At 47.2% G+C, this 27,465-nt stretch overlaps 1 protein-coding gene across 3 annotated transcripts in view; it reads right to left on the bottom strand.

The window, feature by feature from the left end:
* TRPC6 (transient receptor potential cation channel subfamily C member 6) overlaps positions 1-27,465 on the bottom strand; it is a 401,605-nt gene that overhangs the window by 32,004 nt on the left and 342,136 nt on the right. The gene's annotated exons all lie outside the window — the stretch shown is intronic.

Below are 27,465 nucleotides of genomic sequence, written 5' to 3'. Positions count from 1 at the left end.
GAGTGGTGTGCACTGGAGTAGAAAGGATGGGCATGTACATTTAAGTTTTACATGTCCTGGTAGTGAAAAACTATTAACTTTGTTTTTCACTACTGTGAGGCCATTCTATCCCATAGGATAACATTAGGGATTCCTGATGACATTTACAAAGATGTAATTCCTAATTTGGAGGAGGTAGATATATAATGTTTGGTATCTATGAAAGTGTAATTAAAAATGTTCTTTAATGGTACAATTTCAGAAATACCACATTTAGAAAGTTGGTAATTTCCTCCCCTTTTGTGACTGTAGCCTGTCCTGAGTCACATGACTGCATATGACTGACAATTAGGCTTTGTGAATTCCTTCCAGACTGCCCCACTTACACATGAATAGCCTGTGCTCTGCCTTCATACAAAGGACCTAATGACCCTCTATTGTTTGGAGCCAGCGCAGGGGAGTTCGGAAATTCCATGCACTTCAGAAAACTTTTCCAGAAGCTTATCCCACCTTCTAGTAGAAGGGTACCAGGGTATAAAAATAGGATCCTCAGGCTTACTCCTCAGTTCACTACTGGATCAGAGAAAGGACTCTCAGAGGAATGCCTGTTGCTGTGACCTGCTGTGCACTTTTCCAGACTGCTGTTGTACCTGAAAGGACCACTTTGCTACCTGGAGCCTGCCTTAAGCACTCAGAGGCCAGCCCTGCTGTTTGAGCCTAGTATCTTCACCTGAACCCAGGACTACCGAAGTGACTCCAAGGGCTAGTTTGCTGATCTCCTGTTCAGCCTGAGTGAGTCCTGGACCCCCAAGTGGTGACTCACAACTCATGGACCATTGGTTCTGGTGGTAAATGTGCCCAATTAGCCAAAATCCAAAACTTGGGACTTATAAAATTTTGAGGTAAAAACTGCTCTGAGAATCGAGGGAAGACTGGGACTAACCTACTCTTTGATTTATCTAAGGGTATTGCTGATCAGCCTGAGTTTGTGACTGCTCTGGTACATTCTCCGCAGCAGCAAATACCGCTCAGTGATCATTCGCCAAAGGGGTATCCGACCTACTGGAGCTGTCTTCGGCTGCAGCCTCCTGCCTCATCCCACGGGAGTTTTTCAACTTCCAAAAAAGTGACTAAATCCAAATGTAGAACTCTTCACTGCAACTTTGCCCTGCAGCTTCCTGATAAAGCCACTCCATCCTCGGACACCACCTGCAGCCTTGCACCACTGAACTTCACCTTCTCAGCACATTTTTCTTGAAAATGTTTCCAAGTCAAAAGGTAAGTCCTGACTGGGTCCAATTTACTTCTTGTATCCAACCCACACTTCATCACAGTCACCATATTTGAAATTTTAACCCGGTCTTCCTCGGCTAGATGTCCATGGTTGGTGCTTTAATCTTTTAGGTGCTAGTTTTTACTAAACACTGTAAAAAATCATAGCTCAAGTTCTGCTGATTGGACATTTACCATTTTGGTGTCATATGTTTTACATTTACTCTATTTTTCTAAATTGGTGTGGGATTTTTCTTGTGTTGTGTTTTCACTTTATTACTGTTTGTGTGTTGCATAAACACTTTACACATTGCCTCTTAGTTAAGCCTGAATGCATTTTGTGCTCGGCTACCCTGGGTTAAGCACAGGTTAATTTACTGAATTTTTGTGGTTTCACCCTTCCTGGGATTGTGGCTGTTGCTTGACCAGGGCTCCCACCACAGTCAACCAACAACCCAATTTCTCACAGCATTAATAAGAACAACTGTATCATTATTCAGCCTCTGACAGTTGGGTATTTTCACCTGTGATCTTCCTCCGAGTCTGAATTATGTATCAAAGATTACCATTTAAGACAAGTGTTGTGGAAGCAAAGACATAGGGGCATATTTATACTCTGTTTGCGCCAGAATTGCGTCGTTTTTTTTTTACGCAATTCCAATGCAAACTAACTCCATATTTATACTTTGGCGTTAGACGCGTCTAGTGCCAAAGTCCATGGAGTTTGCGTCATTTTTTAGCGTGGACACCTACTTTGCGTTAATGATATGCAAGGTAGGCGTTCCCGTCTAAAAAATTGACTCCAAGGCATGTGCGCCGTATTTACACTCCCGGGCAAAATTCACGCCCGGGAGTGGGCGGGTCAAAAAAAATGACGTATGCCCCGAGGGACACCCCCTGTCACCCTTGCCCACCCCAGGAGGACGCCTAAGGATGGAGGGACCCATCCCAGGGACATTAAGGTAAGTTCAGGTAAGTATTTTTTTATTTATTTTTTTGTGGCATAGGGGGGCCTGATTTGTGCCCCCCTACATGCCACTATGCCCAATGACCATGCCCAGGGGACAGAAGTCCCCTGGGCATGGCCATTGGGCAAGGGGGCATGACTCCTGTCTTTGCCCAAGCTCCATATCCCCCTACGCCGGCGCTGCCTGGTGTACGGTGTTTTTTTTCACGCACACCAGGCAGCGCCGGCGGCTAACGCCGGCTAACGTCATTGAATAAATATGGCACCCGCATGGCGCTTCAGAATGGCGTTAGCCGGCGCTAATTTTTTTGACGCAAAACTGCGTTAGCGCAGTTTTGCGTCAAAAAGTATAAATATGGCCCATAGTTCATGAAAGCCAAAGCTCTTTCCTTCACATCTAGTTGGCTAGTGACTCCCTTACACCATGGTTGAATGAAATGCAGTACTTTTATTGATGGACTCTCTGCATCTCTCCTTCCTGTGGTTGCCCCTGTGATTCTAGCAAAGTGCATGAAAGATATGACCCTGGCATTACTGTGGTGGAAGCATGGCCAAGCATTCTTCACATCCCTCCTGTATGTATGCAAGTATGTAGATAGGTACGTATATGGTAGTTGTATGTTGTACTCCTAGCTAAAAGTCAGTGGAACAGTCAAACGATGATTGGAGGGCAAGCTGAGTTCTGAGAATGGAGGTGGACTGTTACTTCATCATGATTTATCATTCTTTAAAGACATGTATCTTTAGCTCTTTCCTAAATTAGGGCAGAGTTAAGGTATACCTTGTGTTTCAATTCTTTATTGGTATATTTTTACAGAAGTCCTGATAAGTTCTAAAGAATATGATTCAGGGAGTAAATGCAATTCAATACAATGCTGTTCAACATCACACAGTAAAATATGGTGGTAGAGGGAAGGGGGAAGGAGGATAGAAACCATTTAATAAACAAATAAAAAGAGAAACAATAAAAATCCATCAGATATAATTTCAGATCTGCAATTCCACATTGCCTTTCCTCTTCAAGTTACTCATTGTGTTAGCTAGCACTGAGAGTTCAAAGCATTCTTGAAAATCAGAGATCACTGCAAACTGTACGAGGGATCCATCTGTATTGATTGAAGATGGCACACCTCTCAAACTGCTACATTCGATCATTCAGTTTGTAAAATATTTTTTTATAAGAGGCCACCGTATGCATATGCCTGTCTCTCAGCCATGCTCTATAAAATGGTATTACAGCTGATTTCCAGTGACATAAAATCACCAATTTGGCTAAAGCAGTCCTAATGGCTAAAGGAATGTTATTCCAAAATGCAGAATACATAGAAAGATGAAAAATGGGTAGAAATAAAGGTATTTCTCCTTGTTGCATCATTCTTATGCCACCCCGAGGTGGAACTCTGGCAATGCGTCAGATTCGTTCTGGTTCCGTGGGTTTTGCATGTTGCATGAGAACACCCCAAGCAACACCCATGGAACGCCCCTTTCACACAGTGTTATGCATAAGAGGGGCCCATATTTACAAGGCCATGAAAAGTCAAGCAAGGTGGTAAACAAAAGGACACTCTAGTGGCACAGTGTGCCGCTAGGGCCTCGTAATTGAGGCCCATAGTTTGTTAATACAAAAAAATAATAAACTTACAAAAAAGTGTTAATTTACGTTTGTGAATCAGGCCCTAAGTTGGTAACTTCATATTGATTTGTGGGAACAGTGCAAGTACATCAAACAAAATATGTGGACGATGTGTTGGCTCATCTGAATTTAGAAAAGCTTTAGCATTCCCATTAAATGTAAAATGTTGATTTTTTTGTAATAGTCGTTTGTGAAGTAAATAAAATATTTAATCATTTGTGTACTTGATGAATGCTTGTGTCCTTAATTTTGTATAACATTTTGTGGTTCAAGTCATCGTTATTGCTTAGACCGAGTTACCCGAATTCCAATAATGACTCTGTGGGGGTCTCTGGATTTCAATAGTGATTCAATTTATTATTGTAATTAATGTGATATTTAAGTGGGGGTCTACAAAATTCAAAAAGTTAGCCGTTGGTGTTGCACTTTAAAAAAAACATAAATAAGACTCATGTTCGTTGTCATGCATAACCCTCTGTAACCACAGGATGGCAGCAAAAGCATACTTATTTTTTTGCTCCAAACCAAGTAGCCACGAAATTAACCGGCATTCTTACTTTTTCCACTGCCCTCGCTATCGGTTACTGAACATGCTGGGACTGTTTGTCATGAATGTGTGTAGTGGATCTTCGAGAAATTATGGCCCGTATTTATACTTTTTTTAGCGCCACATTTGCACCTCTTTTTGACGCAAAACGGCGCAAACCTACAAAAATACCATTGTATTTTGCAAGTTTGCGCCGTTTTTGCGTCAAAAAGCGACGCAAATGCGGCGCTAAAAAAGTAGAAATATGGGCCCTATGTGCATAAGTAAATATTTTTACGCAAACTGTCATTTTACATGTGAAAGATTGACGTGAGAGAAGACAGTAACACTTGAGCAAGAAACATGATGTAAACTAGTTGACAGTGAAGTGCTGTTTTCTCTGGAAGCATTAACATTGCTAATTTATAACTGCTCTATACCACATTACTGGACTGACTGGTGTCTCAAATAGTTGAAAAGCTTGAGCAGTCTACTTTCAGGAATGCAGCTTGTGGGAAGGGGTATATGGGCTGGGACACCCCCCGAATAATTTCTTAGTTGGTCTGGTCCTGGCAGTGTCAGTCCAATGGCTGTGTACAGCAACAGTGACAGTGCTGCAGACTGGGCAGGGTGAGTGAGTCAGTATATTAACAGGGAGCGTGCTTAGCTAAGGGACCCCAAGCACGAACAGATCCATGAAAATATTTGGCATGTAAATTTAACAACAAATATTGACCCTGCAGGTGCATTCCACTTTAATACTTCAGATTATATGGCTCTATTGAGAGGCACTTATAAAAACTGACATTTAAAATATAAACTTAGAAATAGTCATGACTCCACATCACCCTAATGGCAATGCCACTGGTGAAATCAGAAAAAATGTAGTTGTCATGCGTGCTGCATATGTGACCTAAATTCTTATTATAGATGAAGCAACATTATAGTCTGTTAAATCAAACAGAAGGTTTTTGTGAGAGCGTACTTACGGAACTCACACATTTGAAGGTACTCTCATCTGTGAAATTAAATATTTGCATATCTTTGAAGTATTCAAGGAAAATCTAGGTGGGAGGGTTAAAAAGGAGCAATCCTAATGTAAGTCTCTAATAGTAGTTAATTATACTTATACCAAGTTGGTGCTGAAGGGTGGGAAAAGGGGCCACCAACCACTTAAACTGGAAACACAGGGGCATATTTATACTCCGTTTGCGCCGGAATTGCGTCGTTTTTTTTTTGACGCAATTCCGACGCAAAACTAACTCCATATTTATACTTTGGCGTTAGACGCGTCTAGCGCCAAAGTCCATGGAGTTTGCGTCATTTTTTAGCGTGGACACCTACTTTGCGTTAATGATATGCAAGGTAGGCGTTCCCGTCTAAAAAATTGACTCCGAGGCATGTGCGCCGTATTTACACTCCCGGGCAAAATTCACACCCGGGAGTGGGCGGGTCAAAAAAAATGACGTACGGCCGCTTTTGCGCCGTTTTTTAGCGCCTGGAAAAGGCAGGCGTTAAGGGACCTGTGGGCTCTGAAGGAGCCCAGAGGTGCCCTCCCATGCCCCCAGGGACACCCCCTGTCACCCTTGCCCACCCCAGGAGGACACCCAAGGCTGGAGGGACCCATCCCAGGGACATTAAGGTAAGTTCAGGTAAGTCATTTAAAAAAAAAAAAATTGTGGCATAGGGGGGCCTGATTTGTGCCCCCCTACATGCCACTATGCCCAATGACCATGCCCAGGGGACAGAAGTCCCCTGGGCATGGCCATTGGGCAAGGGGGCATGACTCCTGTCTTTGCTAAGACAGGAGTCATTTCTATGGGGGTTGGGAGTCGGAAAAAATGGCGCAAATCGGGTTGAGGCGAAAAATTTGCCTCAACCTGACTTGCCCCATTTTTTGGCGCCCAAGCTCCATATCCCCCTACGCCGGCGCTGCCTGGTGTATGTCATTTTTTTCCACGCACACCAGGCAGCGCCGGCGGCTAACGCTGGCTAACGTCATTGATTAAATACGGCGCCCGCATGGCGCTTCAGAATGGCGTTAGCCGGCGCTAATTTTTTGGACGCAAAACTGCGTTAGCGCAGTTTTGCGTCAAAAAGTATAAATATGGCCCACAATGCTTCTGACAATATGTTGAAGTCGCACACTCAAACCTCCATAATTGTAAAAGAATATACAATCATATAGTCCAAAGTATTCAATGAATTTTTATGCCAATCTTCAAATTGTTGCCCAATTCTCAAAGTATTCACAAGCTCTCTGAGTCGCTGCGTCAGGGAGGTGTGCCATTGGTTTTGCGATGGGTGCTTCCACGCAGCATCCATGGGTTTTGACGCACTCACAGATTTACAATAATCTGTAAACCTGGGAATGAATCAAAACTATACACCTCCCCAGGCAAGCGCAACGAGGAGAAATATTTGTATTTCTCCTCATAGTTTCTTCTTTCCATGTGAACTGCCCTCATAGAAAGAGGAAAATGTCTCTCTGGATTGTTTTTGTGCAGGAAGGTGACCCTTCCTGAACAAAAATAATCCTGTTGACAATGCAGACACCCTTGTACAATGGTGCAAGGGTACCTACGTGGGAAATAGGCAGCAATTTGTGTGCCAGCATAGGGGGATAGGACAGAAATTCACGCATCTTGTAAATGCAACGCATTTCCGCCCTTTCCCTGTGTCGCAGGGCAGCGCAGCAAGGTCCCTGGTTGCACTGGCCTGCACCAAAGGGCTTATAAATATGCCCCCATACATGCAGTAGATGTCAAAGGGAAGGGCATTTTACGAAAATGAATAAGGGAACAACAGAATCAGAACAACACAGCTGGCATTAAGCATCGTATAAGAGCGCTGCAATGACGCTTCCATTTCTTCAAAAACTGTTTAACTACAGCAACTCTCAGACCAAACCGAGGATTGTAAATATCAGCTTGATGTGGCGGCACACCCATATGGTCACTATAAAACAGGCTTTTATGGACCATCATTCACCCAAACGTGACATATATATGACCACAGGAACGCCTCTCAATGGATTGCTACAGGCTAAAGCAAATAGGTTGTTCATGGAGAAGCAGGTGGCAGTGTCAAAAGGATGAGAAAAATTAAAAGTGATGGATGTAATGCGTGAATTAATTTCCACTGGTAACTACTCTGGGACACATTCCAGTGCATTATATTTTTTCCCTGAAGTTCTACAGACAGGGCTCATCCATATGAAAGGCAGTCTTGGCCTTATCCCAATGGGGCCATTTCAAGCCGAACTGCTTGATTCGGTTTTCGCTCAGCTAATGTTACGTTTCTTTGCTGAAATGCACTAGCAGTTGTATTGCAGATTTCAGGATGGAAGCAAGACTATTTTGCATAAGGCTGGCCCGTCTATGTGATGACACTGAGCATAGAGAATGATGGAGTGGAATGGTACCCAGTGTATTAACAGTATTCATGATTAATTCAAAAACGCCCTCTTTCATATTTGTGAACCCTGAAAGGCTCTTACTAAATGACAGCTTAGGTATCTCACGCAAATATCCCAGAGACGGATCTCAATGCTAGTTTTTACATAGAGACTGAGACATATTTCTCAGGTCAAATAAGGCCAAAACCATCCATTGTAGTGATAATACTGTCTACCTGATAGAATATGGTCTAACAGTCCTAAGTGGATTACCCTTTTGGAGGACATACGACTGATTAGCATATGGCTGGCCCATCTCAATAAAGATGGAATTTCAGTTATGAATTGATTCAGCTCCATCACATTTGTTGCTGTTCTCAGTGACAATAAACACACAGAAAGCAGCACAGCAAAGACCTTCAGAAAAAGGCATGCAGAGTGCTGGTAACATGCAGTACATTACACCAGAGATTCTTTATCAACAGATCATAATCAGAGCCATGCTGGAAGTCTGACGCCATAACAGCATACCTCAAAGTTTAGGGGGTCATTACTACACCGGGGGTAACGGACCGACCACGCCGGCGGTGGCGGTAGTACCGCCAACAGACTGGCAGTATCTACCAGGTGTATTATGACCGTGGCGCATTTGCCACGGTCATACCGCCAGCCTATCTCCAGGGGGTCGTAATCCACCAGGAGGCACTGCAAGCGCTGCCCTGGGGATTATGAGTCCCCATCCGCCAGCCTGTGGCTGCCGGAAAGGGGGACTCGGGGTGCCCCTGGAGGCTCCTGTACTGCCCATGCTCTTGACATGGGCAGTGCAGGGGCCTCCAGGCACAGCCCCATCGTGCATTTCACTGCACGATGAGTTGCTGCACCCGCTGCACATCAACATTGCCACCGGCTCTATTATGAGCTGACTTCAATGTTGATGTGACTCCTCCACTGGGCCAGCGGGCGGAAACGCTGTTTCCGTCCGCTGACCCAGCGTAAAAGTCATTATAGGGCACCACGCATAGCGCCCTTACGTGCTGGCAGTATTGTGATGCCCGCTGCTTCGGTGGTGTTTAGCAAAAACCGGCAAAGTTGTAATGAGGGCCTTCGTGTCTATACTAGTATATATTGAATGACAGCCAGATGCTCAGCACTAAATTACAAAATGACTCATGCGAAAAGTAGAAAGAATTAAAGCATCATTTGAGAGACCAAAGATTCTGGAGCATTGAGTGGGTCACAGTCATATAATTGTTTACTAGAGGATTAAGCATCCATTTGCTTTCCTTCTCCAAGTTTGTTGTTTTGAGTTTTTTTGGGGGACTTTATGTTTATCACTTTCACAAACCTGCTGGACAATGTCAGTGTAATTGTTGGATAGATTTAAATACAAGTGCCTACAGAGTGGTGGTACTGGGCACTGAATGATGTTTCTGATGAGCAACATTTGATTAGACTAATTGAACTCATGCTCTGTGGCATATCTAAGTCATTAATATTTGGTAGTGCAAAAATGTTATTTCCTGAAAGCTGCTGCATTGTACCTGTTTAGAAAAGATGGTGCATCAAATGGTAGTGTCATGGGAGGCAAGTTAAGGACTTAAGAAAGTTATAGGGCTAGTAATGAGAGGTGTGAGAAAGTGGTTTATAAGTCGGGTGAATTGGTAACCTCCACAAGTACCAAAGTCAATATCCTGTTCGGTCGAGTCAAAGGATTCTTTAATTTGAACCTTATGTCAATTCCTGTTAGCTATAGCACAGAGCAGCCAGAATTAGAGAAAATGTGTAAAGCATCTGCAATCACCACAAAAGTTAAAAGGTCAGAAACACACAATAGTAAACTTCCCACCCCACTTTATAAAAGTAGAGCAAACATTTATGAACACAATTACAAAATTCTAGTAATATTAACTGGAGATATGAAAGGCAGGATTTGAGGCTGACCGTGATGGAGCACGGGTCAAATACACCAAATAGATTGACTCCAGTAGTGCCATAAAGTAGGGAACTTTCAGTTTTGAAAAGGGAATGTGTTGCTTTTCTGAGGAAAAAAAAGCTTCTCTACATGGGACAAATCTGAAATTCAATCTAATGCCACAGAATTGCCAGCCACCTACTTTCTGTAGCTGATCCCAAACTTCTTTTGGTACCCAAACATTCACTTGAGTAGATTTCCAAGGCTCCAGTGACCTCAAGGGGCGTATTTAGATACTCCCAAGATATTAGACAAGGCACAACAGCAAAGTCTATTCTAGGCCCAGTTGCCATTGGTCAGTTGGAATTCCTCACAGGTATGTCCTCTTCAGTTTTTTTATGTTCCTGAAACCACCAGGGGGGTCAGACTTATGATCCTTGAATATCTTTCTGTCCTTGCATTTCAAGTGGAAGAGGCTCCCACCTCCTTAGGTCCTTCTCACAGGTTGCAGATTCCAAGTGTAGCAGGTTCAGTCCATCTGGTATCCTTTTGCAAGTTCTTTAGTGTTCCATTGAAGGCTGAGTTTGTACGCTTCTACAGCCTGTGGGTGGGGGGCACACTAAGACACTCCCAGTTTCTCTCTGACCAAGCAATTTCTTGTTCCCATCAATCAGGTTGTAGGTTTGCATACAAGGGGTGAAAAGAAAGGCCCGATTTAGGGTTTTAATGTATGAGGAAGTAGCTTTAGGGGCATCTTTATGAAAAATGACGCACAACATTAATTTTGTTTATCTCAAGCTAGCGTCATTCCTTAGCGCCATTATGCGCCATATTTAAGAAATGACGTATGATGGCGTAAAAGGAATGGTTAACGTAAAAAACAAAATGACGTTAACCATTTTGACATGCAGTAAGGAAAAATCTCTCTAATGCTGCAAAAGTGGCGCTATACCGTTTTGCGGCACGTAAATATGTCGCAAAACGATTAGCACCATTTTTTTACCAAATTAGTGTCAAAACACAAGCAGGAAAAAGTGCAATTTCAAGAGAAGATGGATTTTTCAGGCCAGGAGAGACCCCAGGGAGACCCCAATCACCCAAGTACCAGCCAGGAGGGTCTAGAAAAGTCCCAGGAGAATGAGAAGAGAAAGCACAAGTGTCGCTTTAGCGAGGAGGAGCATGACATCCTGCTCAAACAGGTGACGGAGCACCAACACCAGCTCTTTGTCACCTCCAAATTGCCAGTTGGTAGGAGAGATAAATATGGCAGCAAATAGTAGACAAAGTCAACAGCGTCGCAGAGGTGAGGAGGACTGTCACCGAGTGCAAAAAGCACTGGCACGATTGTAAGTGCAGGACTGAGGAGAAACTCGCCAGGAACCGAAAGGTAGCACTGCAGACTGAAGGTGGAAGTCCCACACCACAGGAGGACCTGGGTGAGCTGGAGGAGATGGTTGCAGAGGTCATCCCGGAGGAGCTGGTCACTGGAATCACAGGACAGCGCAGACTACCAAGAACCACCAAAAATGCAGGGTAAGTTGCAGGGGGGGTGATAGCTGGCATTCCACAAATGGCAGAAGGGGGAGGCACATAGGACACACTCAATGCATGCTAAAGGGTTGCATCAGGACACATAGGCCCTGAATCAAGATGCGCCATCCCCACCCAATGCACACATGTACTGATGCTCTGGTTGTGCTATGTGCTCCAACATATACACAACGTCAACATAGGCCACTCACTATGGCTATACTCCACCATGTAAATATGCAGCTCATTGCCTGGAAGGCATATGCAAATAGTGTGGCTGTGCCATTAAAACACCTATTGCATATTGTCAAAGCCCCTGTACCAACACAACATAGACATCAGAGACTAGGACGGAAGTCAATACCACCCCAGGGGTGGTGTCAGGGTGGTGTCTCGCCAAAATGTTTCCCTTCCTCCTTTTCGTATTGCCTTTACTCATGTGTGCTGTACCTTGCAGCACACATTGAAAATGCCATCTTAGCAAAAATAGCTTGTACTAGGGACACCTCCATGCACATGAACAAATAATCCCTTCAAGGCAGGCACCCCTTCATAATGCTGCAACAATGCCTGTGTTGTCGCAAGAAAAACAAATCTGTGCAGGCGCGGGGGAATTGCAGGGATGTACTGTATACAAGTAAACATGGCACATCCCTGCATATCTAAACTGTTGCAGTGTAGTGCAACACAATTGCAGCTGCCCTGAGCCTTGCCACCTGAGAAAAATCTGCCCTAAGGCTGGCAACCTGTGGAACACAACCTATACTTGGTGAACCCACAACTCTGACACAACCATATGCGCCATATGGGAATGGCCCCAAAATAAAACACATATAACACATGGAGCATGTCTGTGAACATCATGTGTGCAGCTGCAATCTCACCATCTGACAAGATAGAGGGCCAGATCAAACTGAAAATGATGGTGTGTGCTGCTGTGCCAAACTAGGCAGCATCATGCACCGTCATTTTCAAAATGCAGGGATGTGCCATATACATAAGAATACTGCGCACCCCTGTGTAGCCCCTGGCACAAGCGGTAAATTAGCTGTTCTGTGCCCACGCATCTACCCTTGCACTATAGTGCAAGGATGACTGCATTGAGGGGGAGATTGTTTTTGTGCAGGAAGGAACTCCTGCACAACAACAAACTTAAAGGGCAACTTGCTCTTATTATGTGTACTGCAGAATGCAGCACACATAGAAAAAGCAAACAATTTAGTAGAAATGTAAGCATTATTCGAAGATTTTACCATGCTAACCCCACCCCTGGGCTGACGTTAGATCTTGGCTCAGCTTATGTTTCACACAAAATTGTAAATCTGAGGCAGTGCCAAAACACAATGGGTGTTACTGTAGCACGCCCACAGCCACACCCATTGCACACACCTTCCAATCAAAGTGCTGCGTGTGAAGGGGCCATATATTCAAGGTGGCGTTAAGGCACAAAAAGTGGCTTCATGTCACCTTGTAAATACAGAGCAGGGCATTGAACCACCTGAGCCTCACCAAAAATGACAATCCGGTGGCGCTCGAGGCACCTACATATGCCCCAAAATACCTAGTGAGCTTGACCCATGTGTGATGCACAATGCTAAACATAAGTACAACTACAACCTTGGGTCAGTACATGTCACTGAGACTCCAGTGGCAAATAAATAATGTCTCATGTCAACAGCCAAAACAATTAAATATTGATTTTACACTATCTCATTGCAGAGGATGATGACTTACCTCCTGCCGACCTGCCTGTCCTGGATTGTGCAGATGAAATGGATGACCAGCAGCCAACCATCAATGAACAGACTCTCCAGGATAACCTAGGATCACTCAAGACACCACCTCCAGTCACAGGACACACAGCATTGCAGGGTCTCTACATGAACCACCCAGCTACCAACACACGCCACCAGTCAGTACTCACACAGTCCTGGACTCCGAGGACCTAGAGATCAATTTTCCAAGGGCAGTGGTAGGATTCCAGTGGGAGCTGGCCAAGCAGGTGCTGGTGGGGATGGAGACCATGGCAGGCAGCATAAAGGGAGTGCAGATGTGCCTCAGTCCCTATAAGGACAACTTGGCTGCCATCAGAGGCACCCCCTTCTCGCTCTACGTGGACTCCAGCAGTCTCTGGCTGGCATAGAAACTGTCATGAAGCAGAGGCTACAACAATTGCCCCTCCCAAAATGACAGCAGCATAACAGACAGCAGGCTGGGGGCTATGCAGAATACCCTGGAGTCCGTATATCGGGAAGTGGCTTCTCTCAGGGAAAACATGGCTGCCTACCACAGTGATGTTGCTGTGGTGTTGAAAAATCAGCAGTTCCTTCTTGCTGCAGTGATGCCTTATGTGTTCCCACAAATGGCAGATGCCAGGACCTTTGACTCCACATCTCTATCTCCTGAGGTGTGTGTGGGCCCCTCTACCTCTGCAACAGCATCATCCATGGCACAGGAGGCACCACACACATCAGAGGATGAAGATGTGGAAGGAATAACATTAACAAGGAAACGCACCCAGTAGCACCAGTTTGTACCACATGGACAGTTTCTCCTTAGTTCTGGGCTTAAGACACGTCAGTGTTGTGACAGTAGGAAATGTGCCCTCTTCACCTAACCACTGTTGATTTGTCTGCTATGTATTGTCATTGTCTCTTTCATACCAATTGGCAATTTTTTAACTCCTCACTAATGCGCATTGTTCCTAACCATGTCTCATGACATGCCCCTCAACCCTGGACTCTGATTGTGCTACATATCACTATCGTTCACTCATGGGGTCTGTGAACTGGACATTGTATAGAATTCACAAATACACTTACACCTGTAAATAAAGCAACAGATACATATGCAGCATTTCCACATTTACTGTGATCCATCTACTCAGCTAAAAGATGGCATTGTGTCAATCCATGTCAATGTGTACAGACTATCAGAACATGAGTTCATGACTGTCAGACACACAGTCACACATTAGGATCTTAACATGAGAAAGATGAATGATGGTGTTGTCGGCCACAACCAAGTTACTGAGTATTCTATATAAATATTGAACAGATATCCTTTGAAGTTGATATATGGCATGTATGGCTCTGAACCAAGTCAATGTTAATTTACCCAGATGGGAGCAGCAGCACAACTTATTTGTGTGGTACAGGAGAAACTAACTTAATCAGTAATGGGCACCTGTCAGTGTTGCAGGCTAAAGTTCCAAATCTGGCTGTTGTCAGATGTGCCACACTTGCCAACAATTACATTTCAGGACCCCACCAATGACAGGTGAAGTGCCATACTTACCTGTCCAAGATAAAGTATACATACACTTTGTGAGTGGCTAGAACACTGGATGACAAATGTATGGATTAGTTGATGTTATGTAGCAGCCAATCTGACAGCACCTTGGTCATAGGGGATGCACATGGTAATTCTTGTAAATCAAGACAGTAAGCATACCCTAGGCCATCCCTCCAACTTGCCGAGTCGACTCATGAGAATCCCTAGACACTCACTCAACTTACAAAAAATGAGTCTAAGAAAAACAGGATTTATTGTAAAACCATATACCTACAACTAACCTAAAAACTACCCCACTGCTAAAACAACCTCTACTAACTTAACTAACAACTAAACCTATCTAACCTAGTCTAAACTTATGTTATACATGTAACACCACACTCTAAACATTGTCCCCCACCCTCTTTAAGAGACAAGATACAAGTAGGACAACATAAGCTATGACTACACATGTACTAAACTAACCTATGGCCTAAAAAAATAAATATATTTTTTGTATTTTGTATTTTTTTTTTACACACAAATACCCCAACATGACCCCCACTCAATCCCCACCAATAAAAAATGAAGTAAAACCCACCCAACACTATACTTAAACTAACCTATGCCTACCCTACACTAACCTAATACTACCCATCTAAAACCAAATCTAAAACTATGTACAAAAGCAAAAGGGAGGGGAAGGAACTGGTAGGCTGTAAAACAAGATAAGTTCATGTTTTTATTCTCTTTAGTTTCTTCTTAATGTACCACAACATCCTCCTGTTGTCTGCACTCTCCTCCTCTAATTTGTCAAGTCTTGCTAAAATCTTGGCCATGTCCCGTTTCATGTCTTGTTCAAATTGGCTGCTTACTACTGTAGCAGGTGACTGAACAGGTGCCTGGCTCCTGACAGGTGGAGCTGATATGGAAGGGCCTGAACCTGCAGAGGCCACCTGGACCTCTGATGTCTTCTGAAACTGTCCTTGTGTTCTGTGGCTGCTGTTCCCCAGCTGCCTTATTCCTGCTGAACCTCCTTCTCATTCTGCAGTTTCCTATATCCACCTCCGTAATGTGCCGGTAGAGTTCGTCCCCCTTGTGAAATGCGTGCCTATGGTCTGGTGTCATATTGGCAGCTGAAATATGAGCAGAATCAAGCATCAGATGCAGCATTGGGTGTAGGTTGAGCAGACATATTATGCACACTGCAACTGCAGATAACACATACATTCCACCACACATTCCTCAACAATGACTTACTCCTCATCTATGACTATTTCCTATCAGCAATCTATGGTATCATGTGCATGTCACTAGAATGATGACTATCCATTGTTAACCATCAGGGCCCAGAGGTGAGTGGACTAAATTGTCCATGATCAACATTTGTGTCATCAAACTTGTGAGGATCATGTGCCCCAACAAGTCAGGATTTCCTGTGTCTCTGTGCATAAGGGGGGGCTGTGGATGCAATCCACAACCTCAACACCCCTGGTGAAACATCAAGGCTTGTCCAGCCATCATACATGCAAGGTGGGGGCCATATGATAGAGGGTCTGGAAACTTCCCACCGGCTAATATAAGGTTTGGTAAATCAACATTCATGTGTCCTGGTGTAAGACCTGGGCTGAGCATATGTTACAAGGGGACACACCATTGCCCATTACGTGCCCACATGTACAACTGATGTAATGTCCCCAGAAGATTTGGCCAAAGCCTGATCTGCACATCAAAATTGTCTACACATTACAGAACTAAAGCCTCCTACCCTGTGCTATGTTGTGCTATGTATGTTAAACGACACACACATGGTGGCTGTATGGGTGCCCTTAGGCCCACTGTAAGTTTGGCACTGCACTGGGTGCTGCAACAGTATCCTGATACATTAAACATTATTTGTTCATGCATGTCAGACAACATCAAAGTACCAGGTACACACACAGCATTCACATCATATACATATGTGATGTGACCTACATCACTCACAAATATCATGGTGGCAGGACCATGTTGTAAAAACTGCTGAGATCTGGCTTGGAAGAAATCATAGGCTTTTCCCACAACCATCTGAAGCTGAGTTGTCAACTAATTGTGGCACACTACTGACTGTTGTCCAACACAATATGGGTCCTTGCAGTACTACAGCCTCAATACATGTATCTGAAGGGTAATGGGGCACTGTGGTGCATGTGTCTCCTACATAGGCCCACTAGAGACCTCTCAAGATATAACCCACACCTGTGCCATCTTGTGAGTGAGTGTAAGCTATGTGTGGCACACAGTGCTGTCAATAGTGCTGTGACAAAGTGGTTGTCAACAGGCATGCTATGTACATAAACAGCTGCCCTGACACCTACAATGGTAGACATCAATTAATATGTGGCCAGCCATTCCAATTCCTAATACACACAATTCCATGCCAGCACACATTGCCCCTTGTCTACAAGCAAGCCATTCTCATTGCACAACATTCCAAAAGACATGATGTCACCATCCATACTCCAATGATATCATATCATTGGTCAGGCAAAACCATTTTTCATAGTATTTCACACTTCAGACTGACTCACACCAAACTCTGGATTGACACACATGACACTTACTGGCTGCAAGGGGGTCTTCAAATCAGACCTCCTCACCAACGGTGTAGGGCAGACGTCCACCTGCAAGACATGAATGGAAAACATTGCTTAGTGTAATTTGTACATATCAGTTAATGGACAACATTGTTCACTATAAACTTGTTAGGCTGAGTGAGCAAGTCATACTAGTGTTAGATCAGAGCAACTAACAAACATCTATGATCAGTCAATCACACATAGGCCCTCATTACAGAAATGGCGGTCGGTGATACAGCGGTGGTAATACCGTCAACAGGCCGGTGGTAAAAACAAATTGAATTATGATCATGGGAGACACCGCCAACACAGCCAGCCACTTTAACACACAGACCGCCCCGGCGGTAGCAATAAGCACCACGGCGGTAATCACCAACAGCCAGGCTGAAGACAGGGTTCCGCCCACTGTAAAATGAGACACCAATCCTCCACCTTTTCCAGGAAGGTACCAACGCCATCAAAAGCAGGACGGAAAGAGTGCACAGAAGGCAAAGGACTCACCTCTGGAGACTCAAGGAAGAACCACGACGCCATGGAGCCCAAACTGCGGGTGTTCCCCATGCTGGTCTACCTCCTCCTACACCAGGAACACAAACGCCGGTAACGACGACCATGGTAAGTACTGCCGCCTAGCACACAGGGGAGGGGGGAGGAAAAACAGAGTTACACACACACACAGGCAACACACAAAACCCCCACCCCCAACAACATACACACAACCAGATGCAACACCATTACATATTCACCTCCACCCCTCAGGAATAATGCAAGGACAAAATTATTTTCAGAAAGTGAGTGTAATAATATAAAATACTGGAAACACGTCCTCAAAAATCAAAACATTATTTACAGATATATAAATGAAGGGACACTGCCCAGTCCATTATGTCTGTGGGCCACAGGGCCATATCACATAGGCCAAGGCCCCACTTGACTCCTGCCTCAATACGGAGAGAACACTGCTGGGGCATCAGGTCGAAAATACACAAGCACCTCAGGGAGACGGGGAAGGGAGGGCACCTCAGCTGGAAGATGGTACAATGCCACTGCTCCTGGAGGGGGCTACATGCCCTCTGCGATGGCCTGGGGAGTTCAAAGCCACAGTCTCTCAAGTGGGTGGTTTGCCCACTGCTTGTTCCTGTGGAGTGCAAGGCCACAGTCTCTCAAGTGGGTGGTTTGCCCACTGCTTGGTCCTGGGGAGTGCAAGGCCACAGTCTCTCAAGTGGGTGGTTTACCCACTGCTTGGTCCTGGGGAGTGCAAAGCCACAATCTACCAAGTGGATGGCTTCTCCACTGGTTCTGGAGTGGGCTTTGTGCCCAGTGTGCTTCATCCTGGCAAGGAGTGGGTGAGTGGATGCCTTTTTTCACTGGTTCTGGAGGGGGCCTTGTGCACTGTGATGAAGTACATGGGGAGTGCAAGGTCACAGTCTCTCACCTGGGTGTCAGATCCACGAGATTTGCTGTGGGCAGGATGCATGACACTCCACAGAGGCAGGACTACAGTCCATCCACCTGCGGCGACGGCTGTACAGTGGTGGCAGGGCCGGTGCTGGTGTCAGTGCTGCCAGTGGTGGGGGGAGGCTCCAGCCCTTCCCCTGCAGCCTTGGACGGCTTCCCACTGGGGCTGCTGCTGCTGCCAGTGGTGCTGGTGGCTGTGCCGGTGGCGGTGCTGCTGGTGGTGCTGCCAGTGGTGGGGGGAGGGTCCAGCCCTTCCCCTGCACCCTTGGATGGCTGAAGTGGCATGGTTGGTGGTGGGGACTCCGATCCTGTCACTGCACCAAGCCTCCTGTCCCTCCTGCCTGCAGGGGCAGGCCTTTTGCCATTGCCTTTGGCAGCTGGTGGTGCCTCCTTGCCCTTGGCAGCTGGTGGTGCATCCTTGCCCCTGGCAGCAGGTGGTGCCTTCTTGCCCTTGGCAGCTGGTGGTGCATCCTTGGCCTTGGCAGCTGGTGGTGCATCCTTGGCCTTGGCAGCTGGTGGTGCCTCCTTGGTCTTGGTAGATGGTGGTGCCTCCTTGGTCTTGGCAGCTGGTGGTCCCTTCTTACCCTTGGCAGCTGGTGGTTTTTCCTTGGTCTTGCCCTTGGCAGTTGGTGCAGGCACACTGCCAGTGCTGATGGGTGTCTCCTTGGAGCCGAGCTTCCAAAACTACAGTGGCTGTGGACTGGCTGGCTGAGGTGCTGGTCTGGGTTCTGCCTACCCTGGCCCGAAGTGAAGGACGGGGGGAGGGGCAGGAAAGAGGTCAAAGGTGGAGAGGAAAAGCTTTTTAGGGTCACCGGGGCGAGAAGAGGGTGAAGGTTTGGGGAGTGGAGGAAGAGGGAGAGGTGGTTGGAAGTGTCTGGGTTTGGATGCAGGTGCATGGGCTGGATGCTGTTGTGAGGTGGATGGCTGTTGGGTGTCTGAGTGCTTGCGTTTGTGTTTTTTAGAGTGCGGAGTGTGTGGAAGCAGGAGGAGGTTAGGGCATTGATTTGCTGTGTCATGGAGAGGGAGGGGTCCAGGATGATGCTGAGGTTGCGTGTGTGGTTTGTGGGGGTGGGTGCAGGGCCTAGGGCGGTGGGCCACCAGGAGTCGTCCCATGTGGTTTTGTTGGGGCCGAAGATGATGATCTTGGTTTTGTCAGAGTTAAGCTTGAGGTGGTTAGTGGTTATCCAGTTGGCGGTGTCGAGGAGAGCAGCGTGTAGGTTGGTTTTGGCGGTGGTGGGGTTGTGGGTGAGGGAGAGGATGAGTTGGGTGTCATCTGTGTAGGAGAGGATAGTGATTCCGTGTGCTCGGAGGATGTTGGCTAGGGGGATCATGTAGATGTTGAAGAGTGTGGGGCTGAGGGAGGACCCTTGGGGGACTCAGCAGATGATCCTGGTAGTGGTGGAGTGGAAAGTTGGAAGGCGGACTCTCTGGGTCCGGTCGTTGAGGAAGGAGGTGAGCCAGTCTAAGGCTTTGTGGCGAATTCCTATGTTGTGGAGGCGTGTGCGAGTGTGTGGTGGCAGACGGTGTCAAAGGCTGCGGAGAGGTCTAGGAGGATGAGTGTGGCGGTCTCGCCTTTGTCGACTTTGGTCCTGATGTCGTCAGTGCATGCAATGAGGGCGGTTTCCGTGCTGTGGTTCTTGCGGAACCCGGATTGTGAGGGGTCAAGAGTGTTGTTTGCATCGAGGAAGTGGGATAGGCGGGCGTTGACTAGTTTCTCTGCAACCTTGGTGGGGAAAGGGAGGAGGGAGATGGGGCGATAGTTGGAGAGGATCTCTGGGTCGGCTTTGTTTTTTTTTTAGGAGAGCAGTGATTCCTGCGTGCTTCCAGGGGTCTGGGTATGTGGGGTAGTTGAAAGAGGAATTGATTATGTTGCAGAGTATGGGGGCGATGGTTGGGCTGGCTTTGTTGTAGATGCGATGTGGGCAGGGGTCGGAGGGGGATCCAGAGTGGATGGAGTTCATGGTTTTTTCGGTTTCTTTGTGTGTGGTGGGGCCCAGGTGGTGAGTGTGGTGGGGGGGTCATGAGTGGGAGTTGGGTTGGGTGAGTGCGGTGGGTGTGTGTGGTATAAAGCTGTTGTGGATGTCCAGGATTTTGTGGTGGAAGTGGTTGGAGAGGGCGTCACATAGGGGCTGTGTGTGTGAGGGGTCTATGTTGCTGGCTTTGGGTTTGGCAAGTTCATTAATGATGGTGAAGAGTTCTTTGCTGTTTTGAGAGTTGTTGTCAAGGCGTGTCTTGTAGTGATCTCTTTTGGCGGTGCGTATGAGTTGGTGATGGGTGAGAATGGTGGTTTTGAGGGTGGAGAAGTTGGTTGTGGAGGGTTCTAGTCTCCATATTTTCTCCGCTTGGCGGCATTTGCGATTGGAGTCTTGGAGTTCGGGCGTGAACCATGGGGCGTTCTTGATGTTACGGGTGGAGGTGTGTATTCTGAGGGGGGCTAGTGTGTCTGCGCAGGTGGTGATCCATTTGGAGAGGTTGTGTGCTCCTGTGTTGGGGTCGTTGGCGTGGGGGGATTTGTGAGCCAGTAGGGAGTTTAGTTGTTCTGTGGGGATCTTGTCCCACATACGGTAGGGTGTGGTGTGTTGATGGTGGTGTGTGGGGGGTTTGGTGAAGGAGAAGTGGACGCAGTGTGGGTGTAGTCTATGTGTTGGTTTGAGGTGAAAAGTTGGATGGTAGATGAAGTTGGAAGGGGGAGGCTAGAAACAGGGACAATGGCTGCCATCAGGGAGGAGGCCAGAGCCTGGAATGATCTCTGTTGGGCCACCACACCAGAGTGAATGACCTCTAGGAATGCATTTGTTTGCTGCGAATGCCCTGCCAGCCCATGGATGGCATTCACTATGGTTGACTGCCCAACAGAGATGGATCGCAGGAGGTCAATAGACTCGTCACTCAGGGCAGCAGGGCCTGAGTGCCTGGGTGAGCGGGCATGGGAAACACGACGGGGGCTGCTGGGAGGGCGGTGATGGGGTGCCGGCTGTCCCTGTAGTTGGGGTGGTCACAGAGGTGTCCTCTACCACCAGGGAGCTATCATCGGAGGAGGTTCCAGCCCGTTACACACATACATTGACCACCATACATGCAGCACTCTGCCCAGGACCCCTCAACCAGCCCCCCCCCTTACAGGAGGCCTTCACACACAACACTCCATGCATTCATGCCCCATGCATCGTGCACACAGTGTACTCAATGTTGGTCTGGAGGCCCATAAAGCAATCGGTACTGGGGTAGGACCCCATCCACCAGTCTCTCCAACTCCTCTGAAGTGAAGGCTAGGGCCCTTTCCCCAGAGACTCGAGCCATGGTCGCTTCCAGACACAGGTCACAGCAGCACTTGCAGTGTAGGTCCTCTCCTGTTGAAGGTCAGGTAGCAAAGTGAGTGAACAGATAGAAAATGGCAGTCACGTTCGCGGCGGTGCGTACCGTCACCCCCGGAGTACATCACCATTGGCTACTGTACCCCATAGGGCCCATTGATAACCACTGAGGAGTTGCAAGGCGGTTCTCAACCGCCTCCCGCAGCGGCGCACAACATCAGCGGAATTACCTCATTTCCACCTGTCCCTCCACACAAGACAGGTGTCTGCCATTTAGGGGGGGCAGGCCATGGCACATAACTGTCTCACAGAAGACATAAGAACATTTAGGGACTACACATCAAAATACTGTTTCTGTCACAACATGCAATGCATTTTACTCTGAGGATATGTTTGAAAATGATCAGCTGCTCACCGTTTTGCCCTCCAGATTACAACTGCTGAGGATGATTAGGAGATGGAGACATCCCTCCGTGTACAGGCCCCTGGTGGACAGGCACATTATCCTCACATACAGACTTGATAGAGCCAAAATGTAAGAGCTGTGTGCCCAATTGGAGCCAGGCCTGATCTCAGCTATCCGTCAGCCCACTGGGATACCCTCTCTTGTGCAAGTCCTATCAGTGCTACATTTCTTGGCAAGTGGCTCATTCCAAGTGACAGTGGCCATGGCAGCAGTGATGTCACAGCCAATGTTTTCAATAGTACTGACCAGAGTGTTGTCTGCCCTGATGAAACACATGCGCAGCTACATTGTTTTCCCCCAGGTGGAGGATTTGGCCACAGTGAAAGCTGACTTCTATGCAATGGGACATATCCCCACCATCATTGGAGCAATTGATGCTACACATATTGCCTTTGTCCTCCCCCCTGGAGAAATGAACAGGTGTTCAGAAATCGAAAGAGCTTTCACTCCATGAATTTGCAGATAGTGTGCCTTGCGTACCAGTACATCTCCCATCTGAATGCAACGTTTCCTGGGTCTGTGCATGATGCCTTTATCCTGAGGAATAGCAGCACCCCATATGTGATGGCTCAACTCCAGAGGCACAGGGTGTGGCTAATAGGTGAGCCCTGGTCCCCACCCAGTAGATGTTGGTATATGGGTGTGGGGTTGGCCCTAAGGTTGAGTGTGTGGCTAACAGGTATCCCTCGATATTTGCAGGTGACTCTGGTTACCCCAACCTCTCATGGCTACTGACCCCAGCGAGGAATGCTAGGACAAGGGCAGAGGAACATTACAATGAGGCACATGGGCGTGCAAGAAGAATTATGAGTGCACCTTTGGCCTCCTGGAGGCCAGGTTCAGGTGCTTCCATCTGACAGGTGAATCCCTGTGCTACTCACCAAAGAAAGTGTGCCAGATCATCGTGGCATGTTGCAAGTTGCACAACCTTGCCTTGAGACTCCAGGTGCCTTTTCTACTGGAGGATGGGGCTGGAGATGGGCATGTGGCAGCTGTGGAGCCTGTGATGAAGAGGAGGCAGAGGATGAGGATGTGGACAACAGAACAACTATCATACAAAAGTACTTCCAGTGACACACAGGTAAGACACTGTAACTTCACCTTCCATTGCAGTTTTGTGTAGTGATTTTTCTCTGGCAGGCTGCTGTTCCCACTACTTTGGCCACTTACTGTACCCTTTGACATGTCTATTCACAGATCTTTGTGCCCTACTCTGGCTCCTGGTGTATTGACTGCAGCACATTACAGGTCATACCTATGCATACATAACTGTACAGTCTAATTGCAATGTCTACAGATTGTTAAACAAATGCATCCTTAAATCATTTGACAAACTCCATACTTGTATTTTGTAAGAGGGTGCTTATTTCAGTGCTGAGAACCAAATGGGGATGTGCAATGGGCTGGGGTGATGATGGAGGAAAGTCCAGGATAGAGTTCAGTCTATTTGTATCACAGGTGCATTGTCCAATGGGGCATAGGAAGGGGAGCAATGGCAGTTCAAGGTGGACAGGGTAACAGAGTGGGACACGAGGGTGACAATCAGGAGAGTCTTATTTCCTGGTGGGGGTGTTGCCAATGTTCTCTGGCTTCTGCCTGGATCGCAGGGACCATTTGCGTTGTGGTTCTCCTTCTGCAGGGGGTGGGATGCTGGTGGCTTGTTGTTCCTGTGGCGGGGCCCCCTGTCCACTAGCGTTGGTGGAGGTGGAGGGCTGTTCATCGGTGTGGCTATTGTCAGGGGCCTGTTGGTGTGCCACTGCCTCCCTCATGTTGTTGCCCATGTCTGCTAGCACCCCTGCAATGTTGACCAGGGTGGTGTGGATGTCCCTCAGGTCCTCCGTGATCCCCAAGTATTGTCCCTCCTCCAGCCGCTGCATCTCCTGCAACTTGGCCAGTATCTGGCCCATGGTCTCCTGGGAATGGTGGTATGCTCCCAGGATGTTGGTGAGTGCCTCGTGGAGAGTCGGTTCCCTGGGCCTGTCCTCCCCCTGTCACACAGCAGTCCTACCAGCTTCCCTGTTGTCCTGTGCCTCTGCCCCCTGAATCATGTACCCACTGCCAGGTCCCTGATTGTCCTGTGTTTGTGGGGTGTCCTGGGGTCCCTGTAGTGGTGGACACACTGTTGATTGACGTGTCCTGGGGACAGAGGTATGGGCCCGCTGGGTGGGTGTTGTGCTGGTGTTTCCTGAGGGGGGAGACTCTGTGGTGGTATGGGATTGTGGCTGGGTAACCGACTGTCCGGAGGTCCCTGATGGGCCAGGTTGATCATCCTGATCCAGGCGTGCAGAGCTGCTGACATCACTGTGGGCCTCTTCTGTGAGAGGACTGGATGTTGCTGGCACCTCCTCTCTGGTGACGTTGTGTGGGGGACCTGTGGGGATGTAAATGCAGTGTTATGGTTTCTGCATGTGTCATCTTGTGCATGGGTATGTTGCCCTCTATGGTTGTTATTGCCATGGCAGATTGGCCTTAGTGAGAGTTGTTATTCGGTGGGTTAGGTGTTTTGTCTCTGGTGTGCATGAAGTGGTGATGGTTGCCCATGCAGGTCTGTGATGGGTGTCCATGCATTGGTGGAGCATGCAGGGCTTGGCATTGGGATGAGTCGGTTGTGATGGTAGGGTGTATGTGAGATGGTGGAGTTATGGTGGTGAGGGTAGGGGTGGGGTTTGTGATGGCATGCAGGTATGGGGGGTGAAAGTAGTAAAGATTTGACTTACCAGAGTCCAGTCCTCCAGCTACTCCTGCCAGGCCCTCAGGATGTAGTATTGTCAAGACTTTCTCTTCCTATGTTGTTAGTTGTGGGGGAGGAGGTGGGGGTCCACCGGCAGTCCTCTGTACAGCTATCTGGTGTCTTGCAACCACGGAATACACCTTCCCCCGTAGGTCGTCCCACCTCTTCCTGATGTCATCCCTTGTCCTTGGGTGCTGTCCTACGGCGTTGACACTGTCCACGATTCTCTGCCATAGCTCCATCTTCCTAGCATTGGATGTCTGCTGCACCTGTGATCTGAATAGCTGTGGCTCCACCTGGATGATTTCCTCCACCATCACCCTTAGCTCCTCTTCAGAGAACCTGGGGTGTTATTGTGGTGCCATGGGTGTAGTGTTTGTGGTGTGTGTGGGTGTATGGGGTGATGTTATGGGGTGTGTGCTGTGAGGTGCGTGGATGGTGTATGGGTGATGGTGTTCTGTGGCTCTGGTTCTGTGGGTGCTCTTGGTGTCTCTCTCTGTCAGTTGTAAATTTGTTTGGAGTCGTAAAGAGTTGCGGGTAGTGTGTGTGTGTGTTTTATATTGGTGTTGGTGTGTGGGTGGGGTGTGTGTATGTATGTCAGGTGTGTGTAGTTTGAATTGTCCAATGTGGTATTGTTTTGTATGTGTGTGTGTATTTTGAGTGCGGAGGTATGTACTGCCAATGGTTTACTGCCATTGAATGTCCACCGCAGTAATTCGTGGGTCATAATGCTGTGGGCGTAGTTCTGTTGGCGTAACAGTGTGGGTTTTGGTACCGCCATTTTATCACTGACCTTTGGGCTGGCGGACGTGTGTGTGTCTGTATAGAGGCGGATTTCTATGTGTGGGTCATAATATGGGAAGCGGTATACCGCCGCGGTCGCAGTATGTTGGGGTCAGTCGGCATGGTGGTAAGTGGGACTTACCGCCAAAGTCATAATGTAGGCCCTCAGATAATGCAGACCCACGCACCTATAAACCACCACTGTCCCTGACACTCCTGTGGTGCTTTACACTGCACCATTTATTTATGGCATTGTCATGCAGGTGTTTGTTAGCTCTACACCTTTTTGACCGTATGGGACTGCATGACACTGTATATGGCATCTGAGGGGCATGCAGTAGTTGTTGCAGTGGCTATCCCATTGCGCACCCATAGCATTTGAACCTGCCCCAGATGTTGTAGGCATCTACCTCATTGTCTCAGCAAACTGACAAATAAGGGCCCATGGGTTGTGTGTTTATTTCAAAGGGTTGAGGAATACAGTGATACATCCTTGTGTGAAGTAAGTAATATGTGTGTGCCATCACAAGGCACACACACGCTCAATAATGCTATGGGAGTTTACTCATGTGAAAATAGTTGTACCTACATGCACATTGACTGATTGAGATCATGGATGTATTGCCCATAGTGTGTGGCTAGCCATTGTTGGCATAGTATACCATTATTTGTCCAGGGAGGGATAAGAACATGGGCATAGGCATATGCCTCAAAACAGACACACTTGCTCTGTGGGCCAAGGATTCATTTGTTCGTGCAGGTTACTAAGTAATGTGCCAGTGATGGAGCAGTGATTCAGGGCAGCCCCATACTGTCAGTGAGATGCGGCAGGCCCGTGGCACTAAAACAGCATATGTGTGTGTGGTAATAGACATAGTTTAGGGTGTATGTGATACACAATGTATAGGAAGAGGAAAGTGCTAGTAGTCTGGACCCATTGTATAGTCAAGCTGCCTTACATGGCCTTGGCCAATGACACAAAGGGGCAGACTAAACCTATGGTGCAGCACCAAGTGCATCACTACGGTCCTTGTGGCCCTCAGTGCACCCCTTTTCCCCGCCATGTGTGCGCCTAATGAGAATTAAGGCACTGCATGGTGCAGGTAGGGTCCAACTGCATCTATTTATGTGTAGGAAAATGATGTACTCAGCAGGAGTTGCAAAACAGATCATCACAACTTCTGCTTAGTACAAGGGGTCCCATCACATACATTTATTTGACACCATTTCACACCTGCTCTCAGCAGCTATTCAGAGTGCATGAAATAAGGAATTTATGTATTTCTCATTTTTCCCAGTGGCTTATACATTTGCCCCTCAAACAGGTTTTGGGACCACTCCCATACATGATGCATGGCACAGGCCTCATGTTGGGCTGCTCAATACCAAGTTTCCCTATTTATGCCTCACAACACTTTGTAATGGTTGTGCAGGGAAAATGGTATATCTGCCCTGCCTCGGCTTCATTATTGTACATTGGAAAGGCAGGCCAAAGGTGGCGCTGGGGCTCTTCATGTAGGTATCATAGGAAATGTCCCGATCCATAACCATGACATATAGCACTCAACTGTATCTGCAACTGTCATGCACATGCAAAACATGGACT

Source organism: Pleurodeles waltl, chromosome 8 (assembly GCF_031143425.1).
Source record: "Pleurodeles waltl isolate 20211129_DDA chromosome 8, aPleWal1.hap1.20221129, whole genome shotgun sequence".
Taxonomy (NCBI): Eukaryota; Metazoa; Chordata; class Amphibia; order Caudata; family Salamandridae; genus Pleurodeles; species Pleurodeles waltl.
This window is presented reverse-complemented; position numbering and strand designations above follow the sequence as displayed.